General features: G+C 39.8%; 1 long non-coding RNA gene across 1 annotated transcript in view; it reads left to right on the plus strand.

Moving 5' to 3' along the window:
- The window catches only part of LOC122489769, a 123,249-nt gene that overhangs the window by 11,009 nt on the left and 89,345 nt on the right, over positions 1-22,895 (plus strand). Inside the window, exon 2 of the long non-coding RNA XR_006298991.1 lies at positions 12,576-12,632. This is a non-coding gene — a long non-coding RNA (uncharacterized LOC122489769). The remainder of the gene's footprint in view (positions 1-12,575; positions 12,633-22,895) is intronic.

The following is a 22,895-nucleotide window of genomic DNA, read 5'->3' on the forward strand; positions in this document are numbered from 1 at the left end:
ACTGCTTCCATAATAATAGCAGAAGTTTTTCACAGATGCTTTTTAATAGGTAACCTCTGCTATATCTCTACTAACAGCATAGAACCTTGAATAAAAATGGCTTGATTTGATATGTGCTAATTGCTTACCAGAAATTACTCATTTGTAGCCTATCACTGCTAAAATTACTTCCATGGAGAAAAATGGGCAATTTTGGTAGGTTTGTTAATGCCACTAGGCCACTAGTGTTACATTTAGTATTCTAAAAACTGTCATAGTCTGAGTCAGCGCTGATCCAGAGGCCTCCTATGTTTACCCAAAGAGGAAGGTACAGAGAGAATCTGGCCCCAAATGTATAATCAAATGCAATAAAATTGCTTTACTATATTATTGGGGTCTTTAAGTTTATTTACTTATTTTGAGAGAGACAGAGACAGCGTGAGCAGGGGAGCAGCAGAAACAGAGGGAGAGAGAGAGAATCCTAAGCAGGCTCTGCACCATCAGTGCAGAGCCCAGAGTGGGGCTCAAACCCACAAACGCATGAGATCATGACCTGAGCCAAAACCAAAAGTCAGACACCTAACCAACTGAGCCACCTAGGCACCCCACTCTGTTATTAGAGGCTACATTTTGTATCCAACTCTGTGGTGTAATGGTGCCATATTTTGTCTTGAACAAGACTCAAAATACTTTACAGTTAATTGGTCCTATTTAGGGTTGAAATAATCCACTGGGGAACACCAAGAGGGTGGTAGTTTGATGACTGGGAGGGCAGAGCCAGCAAAATAACTGCATGAACATCCCAAAGCTCCAGGGCTGGGATGGTTGGGCTGGGCAGAGAGGAGCCAGGACTGCTGCCTACACAGGTCTCCTTTTGCAGGCTCAGAGGTATAGGGAAAACACAGCCCCCTCCTGGCTTGAGTAGAGGCGCAGGGCTGAGGTGAATGGCTCTGGAGAAGGAACACCACAAAGGCAAAGACAGGGTAAGGTAAAATGAAACATTGATGCACTATGATGAGAACAGTGGGTTGGAATGATTTACATTTCCCTTCTCTGTCACCATTCTTATAATTTCCATTTGGCTTGTGTAACTGGAAAGTCCAGGGGCACTGCCTGGCCCAGACTCTGATGATATGGTTTCTGACTCTCTCACAGCTCCGTTTTCCACTTTGCTGTTCTCATACTCAAGCAGGCGCTATTGCTGTGAAGGGAAAGGTGGTCACCAGCAGCTTCAGGCTCACCTGGTCCTTACTGTGCAACATTTCTAGAGAGGGACAACAACACTTTCTCTCTTCCACGGTCCATACATCAAACATTTAAACAGCCCTCCTGGGTCATGTACCCATGCCATGGACCCATCATTTAGGAAAGGGAGATAAAAACCATGATTGGCACATTCCTATCTTGAAAGAAAGAGGGGCGTTGGGCAAACAAAAACAACCAATGTCTGGGGTGCCTGGGTGGCTCAGTGGGTTAAGCGTCTGACTCTTGATTTCGGGTCAAGTCATGATCTCACGGTTCATGGGATCGAGACCCATGTTGGGCTCTGTGCTGACAGCTCTGTCAGCACAGAGCCTGCTTGAGATTCTCTCTCTTCCCCTCTCTCTCTCTCTCTCAAAATAAATAAATAAACTTTTAAAAGTTTTAATAAAAAAAATAGCCAATGTCCACCACAGTTTCCTCAAGGCACTTCTCTTGAGCTGGGATATGTGTAATTCTGATATGAGCTAAGTTTTTTGAAAGACCTTCTCGAAGAGGAGCGGCTCTTAGTTTATGTGGACAGTCCAGGCACAGTGTCATATTCAGTCTGCTTGTGTCCAACCAAATACCTATTCCCTTCTGCCTATTCTTTTCCGAGGTTCACAATGTCACACCCCCTCTGAGGATAGCACTCTTAAAATGTGCTAGTGTGTGTGTGACAGGGAATCTTGAGTGCCAACATAAATGCTTGCAATTAATTTCTTCATCAGTAGGGAAATATTGATAATTTCTGAGCCTGGGGTGAAATTACTGGATTTTTTACTTTTGAGAGATCAGTCAGCAAGCAGTGTGCAGGACAGATTAGGAGCAGAGACAGGTGGTGAGGGAACGAGGTTGAAGACTCTTACAGTAGTCTAGGCAGAAGGGCAGGGGCCTGAATGGAGATGGGAAAAGACAAGGGGATAGAACTAATGATAGTTTGAGAGGGAAACTCTCAGTTCTTGGAAACTGACTTGATGTTTGTTAGCAACAGAGAAGGATGTAAAAATTTAAAAACAATATAATTTCTCAAGTTTTGAAATTCAGAAAAAGAGGAAGGAGATTTGCATTTGATGTACAGCGGGTGATTGGAAATGTGCGTCTGGGATTCAGGACAGAGGTTAGAGCTGGAGAGGAAATAAGCTGAAATAATAGGAATAAGGAGATTATATCCAAAAGACTGTAGAGAAATAAAGGATGGCAAACAGCACTCAGTCAGTCATTCATTCCAGAATGACTAGGAGTCATCCTTGATCCCTCCCTCCCCCTCACTTCCCTGCATTCATCTTTTCAGTCACATTTGACAATTCTGTCCTCAACATTTATACTGGATCCGTGTTTCTCTGCCCTTCCTCTCTTTCCACCTTAGTCCAGGCTATAGACACTCCTGCCTGGGCTCTGCAAGTGCAGTGGCTCCTTAAAGTTTTCTTTGCTTCCACTCATGCCTACCTCCAGTCTATGTTCACATGGCAGTAAGATGATTTTCTTAAATGTGAATTGTTTCATGTCACTCTGCTGTTCAACACCCCTCAATGGCTTCCCACTGAGACTGGAGTGCAGTTCAAGCATCCTGTCATGGTCTACGATGCCTTGCATAACCTGGCCCTCACTCTTCTCCCAAACTTGATATCATTCTTCCCTTCACTCGCCATCTTTCCATCATACTCATCTATTAGTTTCTCAAACATGTCAAGTTCTCTACCAGTTCTGCTGTAAACTCCTTCACCAACCCTAGCCTTGCTTCTTCTCCTTACCTTCCATCTCTCGGCTTGTCTCTTCCCACTCCCTTAATTGTCCCAAGAAAACAAAGTTTTGTGGGTTTTTTTTTTTAATTGCCTAAAGAGTCATGTTTCAAGAACACACCCCTCCATGACCACCTCACTCTTTCTTCCCAGCAGCACAGCGTGGAGCTGAACAGCAACAAGGTGAATATTCAGAAACCTCTTTAGAGGCCAAGGGGTAGGGAACCCTTGGGCCCAATCCATTACCTAATGCCTGTAAAAATCACCATACTTTCCCTTTTAAAAATGTGTTCTAGTTTTAAAGAATATAAAGCTAAAAATTGAATTTATGTAAAAAAAAAAAAACCCAGGGTATCAAAGAATTCTTTACTTGACAAAAGGACCCATCTCGAGGTTTCTTAAAATATTGATTTTTTCCTAATATATTCAAAGCTTGTAATTTTATTTTCCACAATTCGGTTCACACAAGTTTTCAAGGGTACAGCAATTACAGAAGATAAAGCATGCTTGTATTATTCTGTGTCATAGATGGCAAAATTGAGTCACAAAGGCTTGCTGAGAATGACAAAGATGCAATAATAGAGTCAAGGTTAGCAACCAGAGAACTATTAGCATTGAATCTTTGCTCAAATCAAAGACTAATTCCATCTCCCAATACTTTCCCCTTCAAATATAGATGACACTCCTGCCATTATTTTCTAACACCTGCAGCAGACTTGAGTATAAAAATCTTGGTGATTTTTTTGCATAGCACTGATAGGGGATTCCCAGATACTGGTTATTTCATTCCTTAGAGCCCCTCTTAGCCCACGATACTGGTTGTGTTGAGTTGCCTGCACCGAGGCTATTTTTGATAATACACGTGTGTTTTATCCAGTGAGCAATCAGGCGGAGAGGCAGCACTGGGACAGTTAACTTACATTTTAGTGTAATTTCAAAATGTGAATAACAAGTTCTTTTTTTAAATAAAAAAGGAAATGAAATTAAAAACAAGACTTCAATTTAATCTGGGAGACTTGAAATGGCAAGTTTGCCCCTTGTCAATTTCGTTCTGGTTCACCAAGTCTCAACTATCACAGCAGCAGGGCAAATGAAGAAGAGAGTGTCGCTCGACCCTTGACCTCCTTGCATTTGTGGGTAATCTGGACGCCAATGTTATTTTAAAGGGTTTTTGTATTCATAGATTTCTGCTTATGTTAACAAAGTTTTTATAGATATAGATCTGTTTGATGCTAACCAGAAAGCAGCTGATTACCGTAGAGGTAATTTACAGGAAAGAAAAAACATCCCAAATTCTTAGATATTTATGTAAGTATACACAAATAAAATTAAGATCTGGGGCCAACCCTGTCTATACACAGCATCATCATACTGTGATTTCACTGTAAAAATTAAAACTAGTCCTTACTCAAAAACATTTTAACATTAAGACAGGCTAACCAGCTAGACTATACATTTCACCTTGTCTATCCTCCTGTGTGCACCAGGACAAGGGTGATAAATCCTACTTAGGCAACTGTTGTGAAGGAAATTGAAGGCCATGTAAATCCAGGGTTTATATTAACTGCCAGGAGCTTAAACGCCAACAGTCAGTACCTACTTAGAAGCCTATGTGTTCCACATCGTTCTCAAAAACTAGAAGGGAAAAATGCAAAATCACACTTTCAGCCTATAGAAATCATAGATTGGTCCTAAAAATGTTTTTATTAAAAATGTTAGTGCTAACATGGAAAAATAAAATGGTTTTTGACCAAAACATTCAGTTTTGCCTTTAAAAAATGTAAGTCATTCTAAATGGAAACACAATTTTTCCTTAAAATGTTCACATCTTGGGGTAGGAACAATAATAATTACTGTTATTTGAGGTAAACACTAGACCAGTACTTCATATATATTATTTGCTTAATCTTTAAAACAACCCCACAAAGTAGTATGTTTTATTATCTCTTCTTTACAGATGAATAAACTCAGAGGGGTTAGGTATGCCCAGCATTCTACAGCGAGTAAGTGGCCAGTTCAATATTCAAATCCTGCCTTCTATGATTTCACACCAGTTCTCTTGGAAATGGAGTTCCAGTATCATGGCAAGAGAAATTACCTTGCTTTTATTTTTACCTTCATGGCCCAAATATGTATCTTTATTAGTCTTCTTTAAATAAAGATGGTCAGCTCTGACATTTGACTTTACCCTAAAAATGGCCATCTTACATGGCCATGCCATTTTGTTAACATTCAGTTACACTTGACCTTGACTTGGTCTTCCTTCTTTCTTCCTATGGACCCATTTGAACTCATACAAACTAGTTCTATCCTGTCCTTTTTTACCTCACTCAAGAGTTTTCTAACATGCCATCTACGAAAGGTATAGCAGACTTATATTGATGTACACACATTGGGTTATTTACAATGAATGAATTTTTAGGTAAAGTTTGTACTAAATTATAACATACTTATTGTAACGGGCACAAACCGTAAGTTCACACCTCAACGAATTTTTACAATATGAACACACCCATGTAACCAGCACCCATATCAAGAAACATAGTATTATCAAACTCATGGTATTTCAAATGCTGAAGGGGACATTCCTATTTCAAAGTTTATATAAATAATCTTTTTGTAAAGGTAAGAATGCATTTGAAATGTGTTTCATTATGCCCCACTTTATGTTTTATGCATTTTGATTTTCATACCTTGTGTTTTCTTAAACCCCTGATACATTTAAAGAGAACCTATGTTGAACAATATAAGCACCAAGATATGAACACTTCTCCCATCCCAACCCTGGATCAAAACTCAGCACCATATAATCCTTGAACTGCTTTCTTCTGGTTATTAAATTAAATGTGGTCTTTTTACAATAAACATCTAGTAAAGACATGTCTGTTTTGAATTTTTAAAATATGCTTATCTTCAAGAAGCAACTCCTTTATGAGGGTTTTTCTTTTTTGCTTACCAGTGGATCCTAGTTTCATACTGGGAGAAAGAAGTTTCCAGTGAAAGCTGATATAATATATATATCTATATTATATATAGATATTATATATAGATATATTATATATGTGTATATTATATATAGATATATATGGTATTCATATTTATGATGGTATGTGTATATATGATTTAATATTATATATACATATATGTGATATAATATATGTATACATAAGTGATATATGTATATGATATATATGATATATACCATATATCATATATATATATATCATATATATATTGTATATATATATAGCTGACCCTTGAATAATACTGCAGTTAGGGACACCAAACCCCTGTGCAATAAAAAATCCATGTATAACTGTTGACTTCCCAGAAACTTAACTATAAATAGCCTACTGTTGACCAGAAGCCTTACCAATGACATAAAGAATTGATTAACACATATTTTGTATGTTATGTGTATTGTATACTATATTTTAAAATACAGTATATTTAGTGTATTACTGGGATAGGAAATTTTTAAATAAAGTAAGATAGAAAAAGAAAATGTTATTAAGAAAATGATAAGGAAAAGAAAATACATTTACAACACTGTACTTTAAAAAAATCCATGTATGAGTGACTCGCAGCTCAAACCTGTGTTATTCAAGGGTCGTCTCTGTATATATATCACATTTTCTTTATCCATTCATCTGCCAGTGGACTTGCCAGCCAAATCTTGGCTATAGTAAATAATGCTGCAATGAACATGGGAGGTGCAGATGTCTCTTCCAGGTAATGATTTTATTTCCTTCAGATACATACCCAGAAGTAGAATTACTGGATTATATGATGATTCTATTTTTAATTTTTTGAGGAAACCTCATACTGCTTTTCATCGTGGTTACACCAACTTACATTCCCATCAACAGTGCAGAAGTGTTCTCTTTTCTCCACATCCTCACCAATACTTGTTATCTTTTATTCCCTGGTGGTTTTCATGCTCTTCAGAGTCTATAGACTGCTCCAGGATTGGGCCATCCCACAACATAAAATTATGGTGGGAGAGTAAAATTATAAAATCATTAAATTTTAGGGTTCCAAAGAAACTTAGACATCATTTTTCATGGGAAGACCATGCAGACCAGGGGTAAGGGGTTAAGTGATTTGGGCTCTACCATCCAGTAACGTAGTCATGAAGCTAGAGTGAGAAGACAGCAGCCTGAGGCTCAGCTTAGAGTTTATATAATACTTCCATTCTCTATCTCTAACTTAAAATCAAATTATATTGTGTTTAGAGTTACTTTTTTTGCATTATATTTATTTTGTGCACAAAGCAAAAATTGAGAAAGTATGGACATGAAGAACATAATTTAATATTTTAGTTTATTTCTTTGAAGTCTTTTTGTGTTTTATACATATGTTATTTTGTACATATTGCTATTTATATGTGATTTTATATCCTGCTTAAAATGTGGTTTTTTTAAATCATGCTATGGTAAGCTTGGTTTTACGGTAACAATAAGCTCCTAGTGAAAGTAGTTTCATGTTGAAACCAAGTTTATCAATGCTATAAAAGCTACAGTGGTTGCTAAGAGAAATTGATACTTTGTTCCCATAGGAACTGTCGTTTTAAAATACAGAATCTCTAGATTCAAAAGATAGAAAACTTAAGTTTGGGATGGGAAATAGTTTACCCTTCCTAGAAAAATGTGAAAATTACTATCCTTTGATTGAAAAGCATGGTCATTTGGTTGCAATCTCCTGAGTGTTCTAGGTGGGTATTTCTCTCTCAGCTTTCCTTGTGTTGGAGGTGATTCAGGATGATCATGATAGGAGAGTAAGGGAAATGAAACTAACTAATGGTCAGCCACTCCTAGAGCAGAGAAGTTGTTAGAGAAAGCAAGCCTGCACCTTGCATTCGATAATATCTAAACTGGTGTTTAGGTGCCCTTATTAGAAAAGGGAACAGGGGCGCCTGGGTGGCGCAGTCGGTTAAGCGTCCGACTTCAGCCAGGTCACGATCTCGTGGTCCGGGAGTTCGAGCCCCGCGTCGGGCTCTGGGCTGATGGCTCCGAGCCTGGAGCCTGTTTCCGATTCTGTGTCTCCCTCTCTCTCTGCCCCTCCCCCGTTCATGCTCTGTCTCTTTCTGTCCCAAAAATAAATTAAAAAACGTTGAAAAAAAAATTAAAAGAAAAGGGAACAAAGGGAAGAAATTTTTATATCAAGTTGCTCTATAGTATTTAGGCACCAGTTTGACTTTTACGTCCAGGCATTGTCTCTTAACTTTAAGTTAAAGATAATGATTTTGAGTGAGTGGAAAAACAGTTCTACCTAATTCTGCTCAGAAACCAAGGATGAGAATGAGATGGAATTGAGAACAACTGTAAATGTAAACTCAGCGGCAAACAGTTCCTGGATGGGCCCTATTCCCTGAATCCCTCTCTGAGTAGCACTTGTCTATGATGCTATGGGCAGTGGCTCAACTGCCTTACCTTCACTGTCTGACTTCTCCATTCTTCTACTGGTGTGTTCTACATCACACACACACACACACACACACACACACACACAAACACTCCCATGGTTGTCTCAGAGTCTGCTTCTGAAATTATATAAGCTAAAACATATTGAAAGATTCTGAGAATAAAATCTACTGAGTGGTATTATGAACTGGAATTACCACTGGAGCAGATGCATACAAACACATTTATTTAATTAGTCCTTGTGATGGATGCTATGTTGTTTGGCCCCCACTCCTTCCCCTTAAAGACCTACTACCCCAGCTTTTGGGAGTACTATTGGCAGACAGCCCTCACTAGGGGTACCACTATTTAGGATTAGTTTTGGCTGAAGATAGCTACTTCCCTCAAGGTCACACCTCCTTCCTGGGTTGGCTCCCATCCAATGACAGATCCAAGTGGGAGTTTAATGGCCTGGCTCTCTCAATTCATTTGGAGAGCTCCGAAGGGTCACCTCATTTTCAGAACTCCCTGCCAGTTCAGGTGAGGCATTTCATTGAGACCACACCGAGGCTTGACTTCTCCTTCTGCCCCACGCTGCTCCTTCCCGTTTCTCCGATGATCCCAGCAACATTCCCTAAGAAACCTCCCACCTGCTAATCCCCATCTCAGAGTTCATTTCCCTGGAAACTCAACCTGTGACAGAATTGAGGAGCACCTACTGTGCACCAGACAGTATTCTGAGGGATACAGTGAAGACCAAATAAGCTTTCTGCCTTTGCATTTTATTTGGAAGGAGCTCACATTCTAGAGCAAGAGTCAGTAAACTTTTTCTGTAAAGGGCCAGAGAGTAAATACTTTAGGCTTTGTGGGTCATATGGTCTCAGTCACAGCTATTCAGCTCTGCCACTGTACCATAAAAGCAGCCTTAGAAATATATAAATGATTGGACGGGGCTGTTTACCAGTAAAACTTTATTTACAAAGTAAGAGGTGGGTTGGATTTGGCCCATGGGCTATAATTTGCTGACCCCTGTTCTAGAGAGCAGGGCACAAGGAAACCATAATTAAGCAAGAAAAATCTCAGACAGTAATAGTACAATAAAAGAAGTAAATTAGGGTGATATGATAAAGAAGCACTATTATTGATTTGTAAATTTAAATTATTTTTTGATAAGTAATATATTCATATGAATCAAAACCCAAAAGGATCGAAAAAGTATTCATTTGCAAGTATATGTCCTGATTCACTTTGACCCCCAATAGAAATAAATTTATTTACCACTTTTGTGTTTCTTTTCAACGTAAGCAATTACAAATACGTATCCTTATATACATCCTTATCCCTCCTTTCACTCAATAGTTAGCGTATGATGTGTCTTGTTTTGCACCTTACTGTTACTCACTTAATATGTCCTGGAGATCGTAGAGATCATCTCCATTTGTTTTTCTATATCTGAGTACTATTCCCTAATATGTGTATGATGGTTTATTTAACCAATTCTCTATTGTATTAGGGTTCTCCAGAGAAACAAAACCAATAGAGAGAGAGAGAGAGAGAGAGAGAGAGAGAGAGAGTGTGTGTGTGTGTGTGTGTGTGTGTGTGTGTAGGAACTGGCTGATATGATTTTGGAGGCTGACAAAGTCCCAAGATCTGCAGAGTAAGTTGGCAAGCTGCAGACCCAGGAGAGCTGATGGTGTAGTTCCAATCTGAAGGCTGGCAGCCTGAGAGCCAGAAAGAGCAGATATTTCAGTATCAGTTCAAAGGCAGGGAAAAGCTGATTGTCTCTTATTGCAAGGTGGGGAGGGCTGAGGAGGGTCAGCCTTTTTGTTCTTTTCAGGCCTTCAACTAACTGGATGAGGCCCATGCACAATAGGGAGGGCAATCTGCTTTACTCAGTCTGCCGATTTTTTTTTAACATAGCCTTCACACCCAGTGTGGAGCCCAGTGCAGGGCCTGAACTCATGACCCTGAGATCATGACCTGAGCTGAGATCAAGAGTTGGATGCTTAACCAACTGAGCCACCCAGGCACCTCTTAGTTTGCCAATTTAAATGTTAATCTCATCCAAAAACACCCTCACAGAAACACCCAGAATAATGATTGACTAAGTATCTGGGCATTCTGTGACCCAGTCAAGCTGACACATAAAATTAACCATCACATGCTCTTGGGTTGTTTCCAAATTTTTGCTATTTCTGCAATAATGCTGTAGTGGGTGACCTTGTATATATATTGTTTCATAGTGTGCAGATGTATGGATCTGTAGGATGAAGTCCCAGAAGTGGGATCACTGGGTCCAAGCAAGTAACTTTGATAGGGATTGCCATGTTGCCATCCATGAAATTTATTCTAATTTGCAGTCCTTCTAGCATATGCAAGTGATTGTTTCCCCACAGCCCTGGCAACAATTATATTACCAAACTTTGAGAAATGTTTGCCAATTTGAAGTGGTATCATCATGTAGCTTTGATCTGAATTGCTCTGTGTGTGAGATTGCACGGTTTTTGGTGTGTTAAAGAACCATTTGTATTGCTTTCTTGGTGAATTTTATGTTCACATCCTTTGTTCGGTTTCTGTTGGGCTTTTGGACTTCTCTCAATTTGTTAAGACTCACTCAACATTGAAGGGCTTGACCCACTATGATTTAGATTGCAAATATTTACTTAGTTTGTCAGTTGTATTTTGTGCTAATGTTGCTTTTGTATCAGTTTGCATCAATCTTTTCTTTTATGGTTTCTGGATTTTGAACCCTGACTAGGAAGACTTTTGAGGGGTCTTTCAGATGGGGTGCTCAGGGATGATAAGGCTACCCTAATTATTTGCTTGTGTGCTGGGGAAACATTTGGGGGCAAGGTAGTAGCTGTGGAAAATCAGAATGTAGATAATTCAACCCAAATGAGAAAAAACACTAAAAATAAGTTTTGACCCATTGTAAACATTTAAAAAGTAAGGTAAAACAAATAATATCAGAGAATCACACATAATAAAAATAATTATATTGATTCCAGACTTAAGACACATAATCTTTTGGGGGGGGAAGATTAGGGTTTGTAATAATTTCTCCATCTGAACCAGAAACGCACAGATTTGATGTGTTTTCATAAATACAGCTTGACTAATTTAAAATTGATTTTAAAATCTTGCTGTTTCATCTTCATAAATTGAAAAGCAGGTTTGCTTATCCTGGTAGCCTTTTATGGTACTTGAATAGTGGTCTGACTACTTTTAGAAATGAATAATGGATTAAAAGTACACTTTGCAGCTTACATTAGTTACTTTTGTAATGCAAAATAGAAGCATGATAATGTACTATTCAGCATGCTTTAATATGATTTATACATACACTACACAGCATAAGTAATTCATTATGCCCTTCACAGTGCATTTCCTGGGCACAGAAGCTCATGTTTACCAGTATTTCATCTCATAATCAGGTTGTCTAACGGAGGGGGTCTGCGACTATGAGTGGGGATTCCGCACTCCACTCGCACCCTGACTCCTTCAATGACCTTAGGCAATATTCTTCTGGGTCTGGGCCTAGGTGCTTATAAAAAAATGAATGGATAATACCTTATGGATCCAACTCAGAGGAAGGGACTGTGGACTAATAACTTTAAGGCTGTAAACAGCTTTGAAGTCTGGAATTAAATAGGCTTCATGGTATGATTATTATTATTCCAGGAATTATCATACTTGGGAAATAACACTCTACGATGGTCATTTAATAAGGCAGCCGTTCATCGCTCTGCATTTGAGAAGAAATCATCTATTGCTTCATTAATAGCACCTTGTCACACACTGTATTTTTCTATTTGCAAAGTGTAGATTTACTGAATAGCATAGGTGATGGCCCTCAACATCAGCTGCCTTTAAAACCAATTGCATTCCATTTTTAGAATGAACATGTACAGATTGATTGAAGCTAGTGAGTTGGAGGTGGGGGAGTGGTTCTGAGAAGCAGACCTTGCCCTAACATTTGTGGGGCCTGGGGCAAGAGTACAAATGGAGGCCCACATACCATATGTTTAAATATTTAAATGGTATAGATCAAGCTAACAGACTGTTAAATAAAATATGTTCTATCCTCTTTCCTCCACAAATATATCTTCATAATGACCTGGAAGGCCAGGTTTGAATTTTAGATTTCTCTGAAGGTCTCTGAAAACTTATAAATCACATTTCTCTTTTTTTCTCCCCTATTGCCTGGTGTCAGTATGATAGGAACCAGTAACAGTCACCAGACCAGAATTTGAACACACACATCCTTAAGGTATGTTTCAAACTCTGTACCTATTTATGATATGCAAATTGTGTTTCTTTTTTGATAACGCTGATGACTGTCTCTATGAAAATGGGAATCCATTAGAATAACTGAAACCTCTAAAATAGTGAGATTTGTGCCTGTGAAAAATGCTTTGACACAATATGATTCCTTTGCCAATCTAGATTTTGACCTGGTCTATTTAAATTCTGCTGGGAACATAATTTTCACATCAAACTTCCATTGTAAATTGTAGGATAAGTAAAATATGCAGGTTTTGCATAGAAATATTATTATTATTATTATTATTATTATTATTATTATTATTATTTGCCTGACACATAAACTGTTACTTCAGATTCGAAGGAATCTTCTTGGTCAAATAGATCTAATATGGGGGATGATATAATAGAAAAATTTATATCCTTAGAGAATGCACCTTAAGCAGTTTTATTTTATAGCTGATATTTTTATTTTTGCTTGGGTATACGATTCTTGTTTATCAAGACTCCACTTTCTTTGTTAAAATGTAAAATGCATGTTGGGCAAATGCTCCAGGGCAATTTGCATAAAAAGTGATGACAAAGAGCAATTAGTACTTCATTATTATGCAGTGAAATGCTACTTTGCTCAAAAGTGACTGTAGTTTCTCCCCCCCAACCCCCTTATAAATCTGGTACAGCATTGTTCTAAAAATAGTACATAAGAACCCTCTGTTTATAAATCAGTGTCTTTGACTTTCCTGTAGAAATCCGGGGGGGGGGGGGGGAAATGCAAGCACCAAATAAAGTTATTACCCCAGATCTTTATAATGAAAAACAAGCACCAGAATTCTGTTAGATAAGACAGGTCAGAAGATTTTAATGTCTCCTCAGATTAGTGCCATATCTTATTTTACCCCTTGGGATCAGCTTTCAAAGCAGGCTCAGATCATACATTGATAGCAACATCCCCCTTCCCCCAACACACATACTGCCTCACATGCACACTCAGAAAAGGGTCATGCCACACACCACTACACTGCAGAGAACAAACAGTCCCAAGGTATCTCTAGTTAGGAAAGCTTGATTTTTGAGTACAGATTTCATTACCATGAAATTCCTTTAGGGCAAAAAAAGAATTGCATCAAAGAAGCAGTGTGGGGAGGCAGACTTTGTAAATATTCGCCCCATCACCTGTGTTACCAGGCTCTGCCTCTCTTTAATTTGGCAGGAAAAGCTCTTTTTTTTTTCTCTTGTTGAGCCAACATATTATCTAAAACTCTAGAAGCCAAAATGTGCCAACACTCTGTGTGTGTGTGTGTGTGTGTGTGTGTGTGTGTGAGTGTGTGAGAGAGAGAGAGAGAGACAGAGAGAGAGAGAGAGAGAGAGAGAGAGAGAGAGAGAGAGAGAACCTAGTAATTGGATACTGGCAGAGTGAGAAGGAGACATGAGAAACTATAAAACCTTTGGAAAATGACCTCATGAGGCTGGAGATGGTCATGGATTACAGTATTTCTCTTTGGAAGTCCCCAGGCAGACTTGGGGAGGAGGGAGGAAAAAGGGATAGAGGTGGGAGGTTGGTAGGTACTACACTGCCTTATTTTTGGTTCTCCCTCTACCTGACCCTCTGTGGCCCAGACCAGATCAATGAAATTCCCACAACCACAATCCTGGCTGGCATGGCTCCAAGAAGGCTAACCTAACCTGATTTGCTTGCATCCTAAGGGGTCTATCAATCCTAGGAGGCTGGGGTCAGCCTCATTACCTGCAATTTAGGCTCAGGGGGCTCAGGGCTGTGTGGCAGGTCTCAGAGAGTGAAGGAGTGGGGATAGACACTTAGGCACATGCTTTATAAGCATAAGTAATTCGGACAGTGGAATACCCTTCACCCAGATTTTACTTACTCTCTCCTTTGTTCCTGTTCACCTCAGGCCACCAGTGAAAAGACTATAGGGTCACATAGCTAATACCATTTCAAGGATTCATTGTCTAACTGCAGGTAATGTATGATCATTTTATATACTGCCACATATTCATTATTCATACAATTTTCTATTAATTTTTAATGCATCCAAGTTCCTAGTTATTTAACATATAATGCAATCGGCCAGACGTCTTCATAAAGCTATGAAAAGTGGCTCTGAGGTACTCTTCCATAGCATCTCAATCTATTAACCAGCTGATGAGACAGTACTGCTCTTAACCGTGGGCAAGATCCCTGCCTTGGGTCACCACACCACAGAAGTCCTCATGATTTGGATGGCGTTACTTGAAGTCCCCAGCTGCAATGCTATTTGGGTTTCAGTGTCCAAGTCAGATCTCATTTCTCCCCTTTAGGGCAATGTGCTTCTCTCTAGCCAGCCTATGAGGTTGACCAGATATCTACAGGAGCTCCAGAATTCATGCTTATGTATTTTCTTGAAGCCAAAGTGGGACCTAATTCAGGAGAGCAGCTTGGTCAGCATTTGTTCCCACTGACCCTGGGCAGCAAGTTATTTCTTTTGTAATATTGCATGACATTGGACCACTAGAATGGTGCTGACATGCTGATTTGGAGTAACTCTTGTTCACAGGGGATGAAGAAGATAAGAATGTTCACATCAGGCAATAAATACCATTAGTTTAAATCTTCATCAGTAACATGGGTTCATTTTCCAATAAAATTATTGATACACATATGGATCTGCGAAATACATTTGCCTAGGGCTCACACTCCCCAGGGATAGCCTTATCCTAGGGAACCACTGTAGGTTCTTGAACAAGGACTGATGTGGACTGAGTATTTAGAAAAGGAGATGCTGGTGCTGGAGAAGAGCAGGGAGAGGGCTATGGTGTCCGCAAGGCTAAGAGGAGTCAGTGCAGAGAAGTGAAAGCACTCAGATTAAGTACTTCATTTCCCTTAGAAGTCTCCTAGCTCTATTTGTTTGGGATTCTAATGTGGCCTGAGGCAATAAGGGCCTTGATGTGATGCTGCTGGAACCTACAGTGGAAAGAAGTGAAGAAATATTTTAATGTAATGCCAGCGCAGGTAAAAATGATAGTGTGTGTGTAACTATGTGTCAGGTGTCATTCTGAGCACTTTGCACACTTGGGCTTTTTCAGTCCCCATGTCAATCTTTATTATTCACATTCTCCAGAGGAGGAAACAGAATTAGAGAAAGTTGAATAACTGGCCAAGGTGACATGCTACTGTTATTGGCAAATTGTAGAGGATCTGAAGATGTGGGAGGGATCACAGGTTTCTCCATGTGTTCAAGGCTGGAGGTCAGGGAACACAATTTGGATGGTTTTGTGGTTAGTTTGCTTGCTTTGTTTTGTTTTCTCACTGGTTATGGCAGTGAGGGCATTGGGACAATGAGTGTCTAAGTATCTGTGATAGTGAGTCACCAGCATAGAAATGTCCTGCAGAGATTTGGAAATACCCCAGAGATCAGATGAGAGGTTGGCCTGGAGATTGTGGATGTGGAATCATCAGAGATGAGGGGTACAGTTATGTGAATGGGAGAGGTGACTAACCTCCAGGATACAGTGGGCAGAATTTCTTAAGAGAACCAGCTTGGGAGGGAGAGCTCTGTGGGCAAGACTCCAGCATCAACTCAGCAACTAAAATCCCCAGCCACTTTTGAAGAACTGTTCTATTATATAGTTTGGTCAGCAGCTCAGCTCCATATTTTCACCCACCACAATGTTCAGATCAATACTCTCGGTCCTCATGATTTACTGAACCTGAATTTCTCTAACTGCTCCATTAACTCTTTGGAAAGGTTTCTCCCTTTGTTAGCACTGGATCATGATTTTCCATAAAATTTGCCCTTGAGCAAGCAATTCTCTCATCATTCTCGCTAGGGAAATTGTCTTGCTCCTGCCCCACCCCACCAACTCTCCAGCCTTCTTCACTTTCTTTAGAACTTTGTTTCATGAACCTGCATTTTGCCTGCTAATTAGTGTTTTTGAATATACACTTGCTATTGAGCTTGGAATCTATGGGGGTTTCTCTGAAGCCAGTTTATGACTTCCAAATTCTTTGTGTCAGTTAATATTTCCCTAACTTGGTTATTAACTTTGGATCTTATTGTTTCTATGTTTTGGTACTAACGGGCTTGGCGCCATGGCCCCAGTCTCTGCGTACCCTGTCCTGTGTTCACGTTCATACTGTTGTTTCCCTTCATCCTGGGCACACAGGGGTCTGGTGGCCAAACAGCCCATAATAAAAGGTGAATTCACTCACAGTGTGCCCCTTTGTTCCAGAGAATATTTTGCCCCTCTGATCCTCAGCTTCAGCATCATGGAAAAGCATTTGTCAAGCCCCTAATTGCCAGAGTGTTGCACTAAGCACTCCACAAAGAGTTCCACCACCACGGTAGGGCCAAGTGTGACAGAGTCAGGCCTGGGTGTAGGAGGAAATTGCTATGGCTGTGGCCCTTGGACACAGAGTCTTGCAATTTGACAGAAAAAAAATGATGTCTTCCCAGGTATGCCCAGCAATGCTGAGATACCTGACTTGGGCTGGGGGCATGGAAGCAGCAGTATATATGCTGTGGTGGGGATGGTGTAGCGAGATACCCCAGAAAAGAGGAAGGGGGAGCAAGCTGTTTTTTCCTCAGGAAGCCTGAAGGGTAAGCTCCTGAGAGGAATCTACAGCATCAGCAAGTGGCACCCTCCTCAACAGTTTGCCAGGGAGGGGACAAACATCAAAGTCCCTACAAGTCATAGCATTTGGACAAGTGTTGGCCTATTGGAGCCGATAATCCATCTGGGGAGGACACAAACACATAAATAAGAGTATAACACAGAATCACATAAAAGGCACAAACAAATAAAGAAGTGACACACATGAAGAGCAAGGGATGTTTTGTGTATGGAGGGGGAGAGGGGTGCTGAGGCCATACAATTGACAGTGTTGTGTGGATTAAATGGGTTAATCCATAAAGTGCTTAGAGCAGTCCTGGGTCCTTAGTGAGTGGTCTATATGAGCCTGATGAATGGAGTATCAAGTTCAAGTTGGGAAAGTTGGAGAAATATCAAATCAAGGTAAGTGGATTCCTCCTTCCTACACCAGATTGGCTGGCACAGCCCTGGATTCATAGTTCAGGATTAGAGAAGGTTTAGCTGCACAGAATGTCCTTGAAAGTCTGTCTTTCAATGATATAGGAACATGATTCATCTTCAGATATGTGCCCCTGTGTGGTGTGGTACACTGAAATGCAAATAACTCTCTTAGGGTAATTCCTAAAGGTGGAGAAAGGGAAGGGGGGATCCCCATTTTCTTTGCTTTGCTCCAGACCCTGGAAACCTAACTCTAAAGGTAATGACCACTGGGCCCAGCTATGTATAAATAATGATACCTTAAAAGGATGTTTAAAGTAGAAATTTTATGAAGGGCAAAGAATTTGTTTAAAAAGCTTGACTTTGCCCTGTCCTAGGATTGCACAAAGGTGCAGATATTTATGTCAGGCCTCAGTCTCTCCTCACACAGGAATTGCTGGAAGCCTCGCTGCTCCTGTCCAATATTCAGATATGCCCATGTTGTTCTTGTCTCTGGCTTGTCTGCCTGTTTTTGTGGACATTTGCTTCTTGACTCTCCTCGTTGCTACCAGAGAGTTCTTGGTCTTTGCTTGCTTAATTGTGAGCTGGAGCAGGATGCTTTGGCTCTCTAAATTCCTAACCTGGGCCCTCTTAGTGTGTGGTTTCTCTGGCATTTGTATTCTTTCCCATACTGTGGCCACCGGAGGGCAGTTTTAATGCCCCTCAGGAACTACTTGGATCAGATTTCTGGATGGGCCAGCCTTGAAATACTTTCTGTATTGTGTTAGGAAACATTCCCCAGGCAACAGGAGTTTAGGGAATTACCATTTACTACTCAGTGGCCAATGACAGATGATTTCCAGGACCCCAAACTCTCCTCTGACTGGTAGAGCTCCACTGTGGTTCACAAGAATTCCTGGTCTCCAACTTCAGTCACCTAGAGAAATTTGAGAAGGTCATGCTCATCTGGGATCACAGAATGGGGGGATCCTGTTCAGCCCTGTGGCAGATACTCTACAAACATCTGTCAAGTTTATTGACCAGTTTGTCTCTGCCCTCAGACAAACATGAGTTTTGGAAAGGTAGAGGTGTGTGGGGTTTGTGTGTGGTTTCTGACGGGAAGATCACCCTACGGATTTTCTAATTCCTTCCTCTGTGCCTTGTTGAATATCAGAGCCCTTTCTCTGCTATCACCAATACATGTATGTAACTTTTCTGGCTTAAAATTCACCTCTCTAAAGTTTTCCCTAATTAATTCAAACATGCTCTGATGACTTTTGTATTTTTTTTTTAATTTTAAAATTTGGTTAATACGTTTTTTGGTACTTTAAAATTTCCTATGTATTGTGTAGTATGATGTTTATCACACAATAAACATGCAACTAATGGATGTGACTTAATTAGTGATATACCCAATACACATTATTGATGACACTAGTGAGGTATAAGACTAAACAAGTAATTTTGTGAAGCAAACCATTTTATCCAAGGAATGACAGGGAAAGGGGAAGACTAACTCTGTTAGTTCTCCTTAGTGTTAGATGTGTGAAAAGTGGCATATTAATATAGCACTTGCCTAGAAATAGATATTGGTAGGAAGATCACAATGATTTTGTAGAAAAATACTACCACATCTGCTAAATCCTTTCTTTGGAATCTCCTTTTGCTCTCTAATATGCAATATCTATCCCTTTTAAGCTCTCAATTACCTGAAAGGAAGCTTCATGCCCAGGGTGTAAGGGCATTTGCTAACAATAATTGCTTGAGAATAAATATGAGATAAGAAAATGTACTGGAAAGGACACTATTCACCTCCACGAAGGGCCTGTTTTTGCAGAACATTGGCAGGAATGATGCTCCGTATATTAATCATACGTGGAGTACCAACAACCAATTCAATGCCTTGCTCAGAGATGTGCATGGAATAAATGAAGGGATATTTTAATTAGCTTGGGTGTCATCTTTTTGGTGCCTATGAGTGTAATATATAGAGCATGATCTCATTAAAACAGAAGAGAATGATTAAGCCAGAATGAATTTTGTGCTGTTATTTTTAAAAATGCCATAACTTAGCTGTATAAGTGGTAACAATTTTAAATTTGCATTGTTGGATTTTTGGTAAAAATAGTGTAACAATAATAGTACTAGCATGTATGTGTATATATCACTTATGGATGAGGTTCTGCTTTTAATTGAATTAATTCTAACAGTAATCCTATGAACAGATATTCTCATTTTATAAGTGGGGAAGCTGAGGCACAGAGAAGTTGTGATTTTTCCAAAGCTAAGTGACAGAGGTGTGACCTGAAGCCTGGCAACATAGCTCAAGAATCCATGCTATTAGCCAGTAATTTATATAGCCTCCCATGCTGGTGAGGATCTGTCCAAACCAAGTGCTGATAGGAACTGGTTCCGTGCCCAGAAATAAAATAAATGTTTCGTCCTTTATCAATTAGGCACATCAACAGTATGATGGTGATAAGTTGGAAAGGATCAGGGACTCCCAAAGTACTTGTTAAAGTCATTTTAAAAAAATATGAAGAACATCAAAAAGAGAAAGGAACAATGGTTGTTTATAACCTGCCAAATTATTAATGTAGGACAATGTACATCTTTTTCCTGGTTGCAGATAAAAATCCTAGCTAATGGACAAAGAAGACTTGAGCTCCAGGAGGAGCTTAAATGGTAATCCTCCTAGAAGATAATAACCTGGACACATTGTCCATTGTGGGTGAACTAAAATCATAGAATATGATCTTTGAATTAACCAGGAAGTGAATACATCTTCTTGAACTGATAAATTTCTGAGCTAAGGTAATCAGCAAGATGGGGCAAAGAGACCATTAGAGGTGCCACTTTCACATTTCATAGGTGAGAGAGAATGCCCTTCCCTTGAGCATGTGAGAAAAACGTAGTTTTGATAAAGAACAAGATGTTTTGCAATGCATTTCAGTTAAGTTTTATTAAAGTGTTCCAAGGAATAAATATCTATAAAAGTTATAGGAAAGTCTGGAAAGGATTTCATCCTGCAAAATTGTGTGCAGATAAGTTTTAGCACATCCTATCATTTAATGGGAGAAATTGCAAGTATTATAGATGTTATTTTTGATTTTTTAATTCTCCAAGTTGTTTCTGATACCTTTTAATTTCAGTTTTAATAGCCATAAGCCTTTTTGAAATAATAATACTGTCAGCTCTCAGGTATATGCGTTAAAGGGAATGGCAAACTTGAAAAAAATAAAATAATCCTTTCCACTGTGCTACGGCTGAGACCTACTCTTGGAGTTAAATAACTGACAAGGGATTAATGTCTGTGGTTTAAGGAGTCAGTGGTGTAGTGTGTTGTTGGGCTTGGGTGGTGGGGCAGGGTAGTGTCTGGGGCTTTCTTGCATTTGACCACAGTTTCTCCTGTTGGTCCTGTTAGTGAGATACCAGTTTGTTTTGGATATGTTCCCTCCCCTAGAGTGTGCCATTGTAATACTGTTGTAAAAAGCATTTTTTCTTCATGGAATTCCTTATTAGTCATTTCTTTGGTTGACACATTAAAAAACAACAACAACAACATAATGGTAACTCTGATGTGGTGTGATGGACGCTTTACATGCAGACTCTGGTTCAGGACTGAGGCACTCATTCCCCCAGCTGCTGGGAATGATGGTGGACAGCTTGCAGCTGAGTAGTAACCCTCCCAGCAGTTGCCTTTGGATAAAGAGCTGTTTTACCACTTCCTGGGGACAGTCTGTACCTGATGACTGACAGGTGGTGATACAAAGGCCCTGCCTCCTGGCTTTGCTTGGGACAACCCTGCAGGCTCATCCAGCTTAAGAGTGTCCTTGTGGGATCATTTGAGGCTTTTGTTGTGACTAAATGCAGTCCAAGGTCTCCTCCTGCCCAGTCCAGCTTTGTTCACTCTCCCACAGGTGTGGTTCCTAACGTGCTCCCCAGTCAACTTTCTGCACCCACATCTGTTTCTGGGAGACCTGATCTGTAAACCCCAGCAATATATTCTGCATGCTGAAGATGAAGGTACACTTTGGAGAAAGGGTCATACAAATTTTCATAAATGTTTTGATAAGGGTGATGTTTTTCTTCTTTGCTTAAACTCTTTCCCTAATCCCTACCCTTTCCATATTTTCTACCCTTGTTTAATATAAAAAATTCAAGTTTCATAAAAATATGCATACATGCATGAGTTGCCACTATAGCATGCCCACCAGATAGCTATCATTTAGAAGGCCCAGGGTAACCCTCTGCATCCCTACACAGCTCTAAGTGTTGGATAGTTGTCCTTTGTACACGAAATTTATACCTTGATTAAGATATCTGAGATAAATGGGCATTGGCAATTAGAATAATAATACTCTTTGGGATATTTACCAAGCACTTTCCACCCATTATATTGATTTATTTCTTTGCATCCTTGAGAATTTGGTCGTGTTAGCTCCATTTTATAGATGGAGAGTAAATTTCTGAAGACACTGGGGTTTCGGGAAATTTCTTTCTGACAAGCTCCAATTTCTACGATCAGTCAATGGGCTCAAGCCCGTCATTCAAAGAGAACACCAGAAGAGATGTGGTGTTTTGTGAAGTGGCACATTCTGAAGTCTCTGTCACTGAGAGAAGGATGTAAGCTCAGAATCAAAGCATCATCTTCAAAGAAGGGCGAAGTACTTGTTAAATAACTCCTGGCAACTGCTTAAGCACTAAGCATTGTAATTGCAGAGAGCAGGAACAGCACTAAAAATAGAAAAGTGGATAAGGACAGGACCAAAGACATCATTGTCACTCAAACTTGAATGTCACTTTTTGACAGCATTTGAGCAATTGATTCTTGGTTTTCCATGCTAGGAACTCAGTAGTCACGCTTTGCTGTGACAGCCGTAGGAGAAGGGAAGGGGCAGGACCCTGTAGGAGCCTGGGATTAATAGGAAGAATGGAGGGTGAGAATTATTATCAGCCTATGCTGCCTCTTCTCTAGTCAAAGTTCCTTTGAAGGCGAAAAAACAGAAAGCCACTCAAGCTAGCCCCAATTTACTGAAATGTTAAAGGAGGATCTCATGGATAAGAAACACAACCAGACCCTGCTTAGCAAAAGACTGGACCTGAGAACCAGAAGGCCATTAGGAGCTAAGTCTCTCATTCCATTTCCTGGAGCTGCACGATCTGTCTCTGAAAATCTCCTCTCTTGACCTCTCATCTAAGCCAGCATCCTCTGCATTTCATCTTGTTTACTTCATCCAACTCAGCTGCTGGTCCAACTCTACAT

This window comes from Prionailurus bengalensis, chromosome B2, assembly GCF_016509475.1.
Source record: "Prionailurus bengalensis isolate Pbe53 chromosome B2, Fcat_Pben_1.1_paternal_pri, whole genome shotgun sequence".
Taxonomy (NCBI): Eukaryota; Metazoa; Chordata; class Mammalia; order Carnivora; family Felidae; genus Prionailurus; species Prionailurus bengalensis.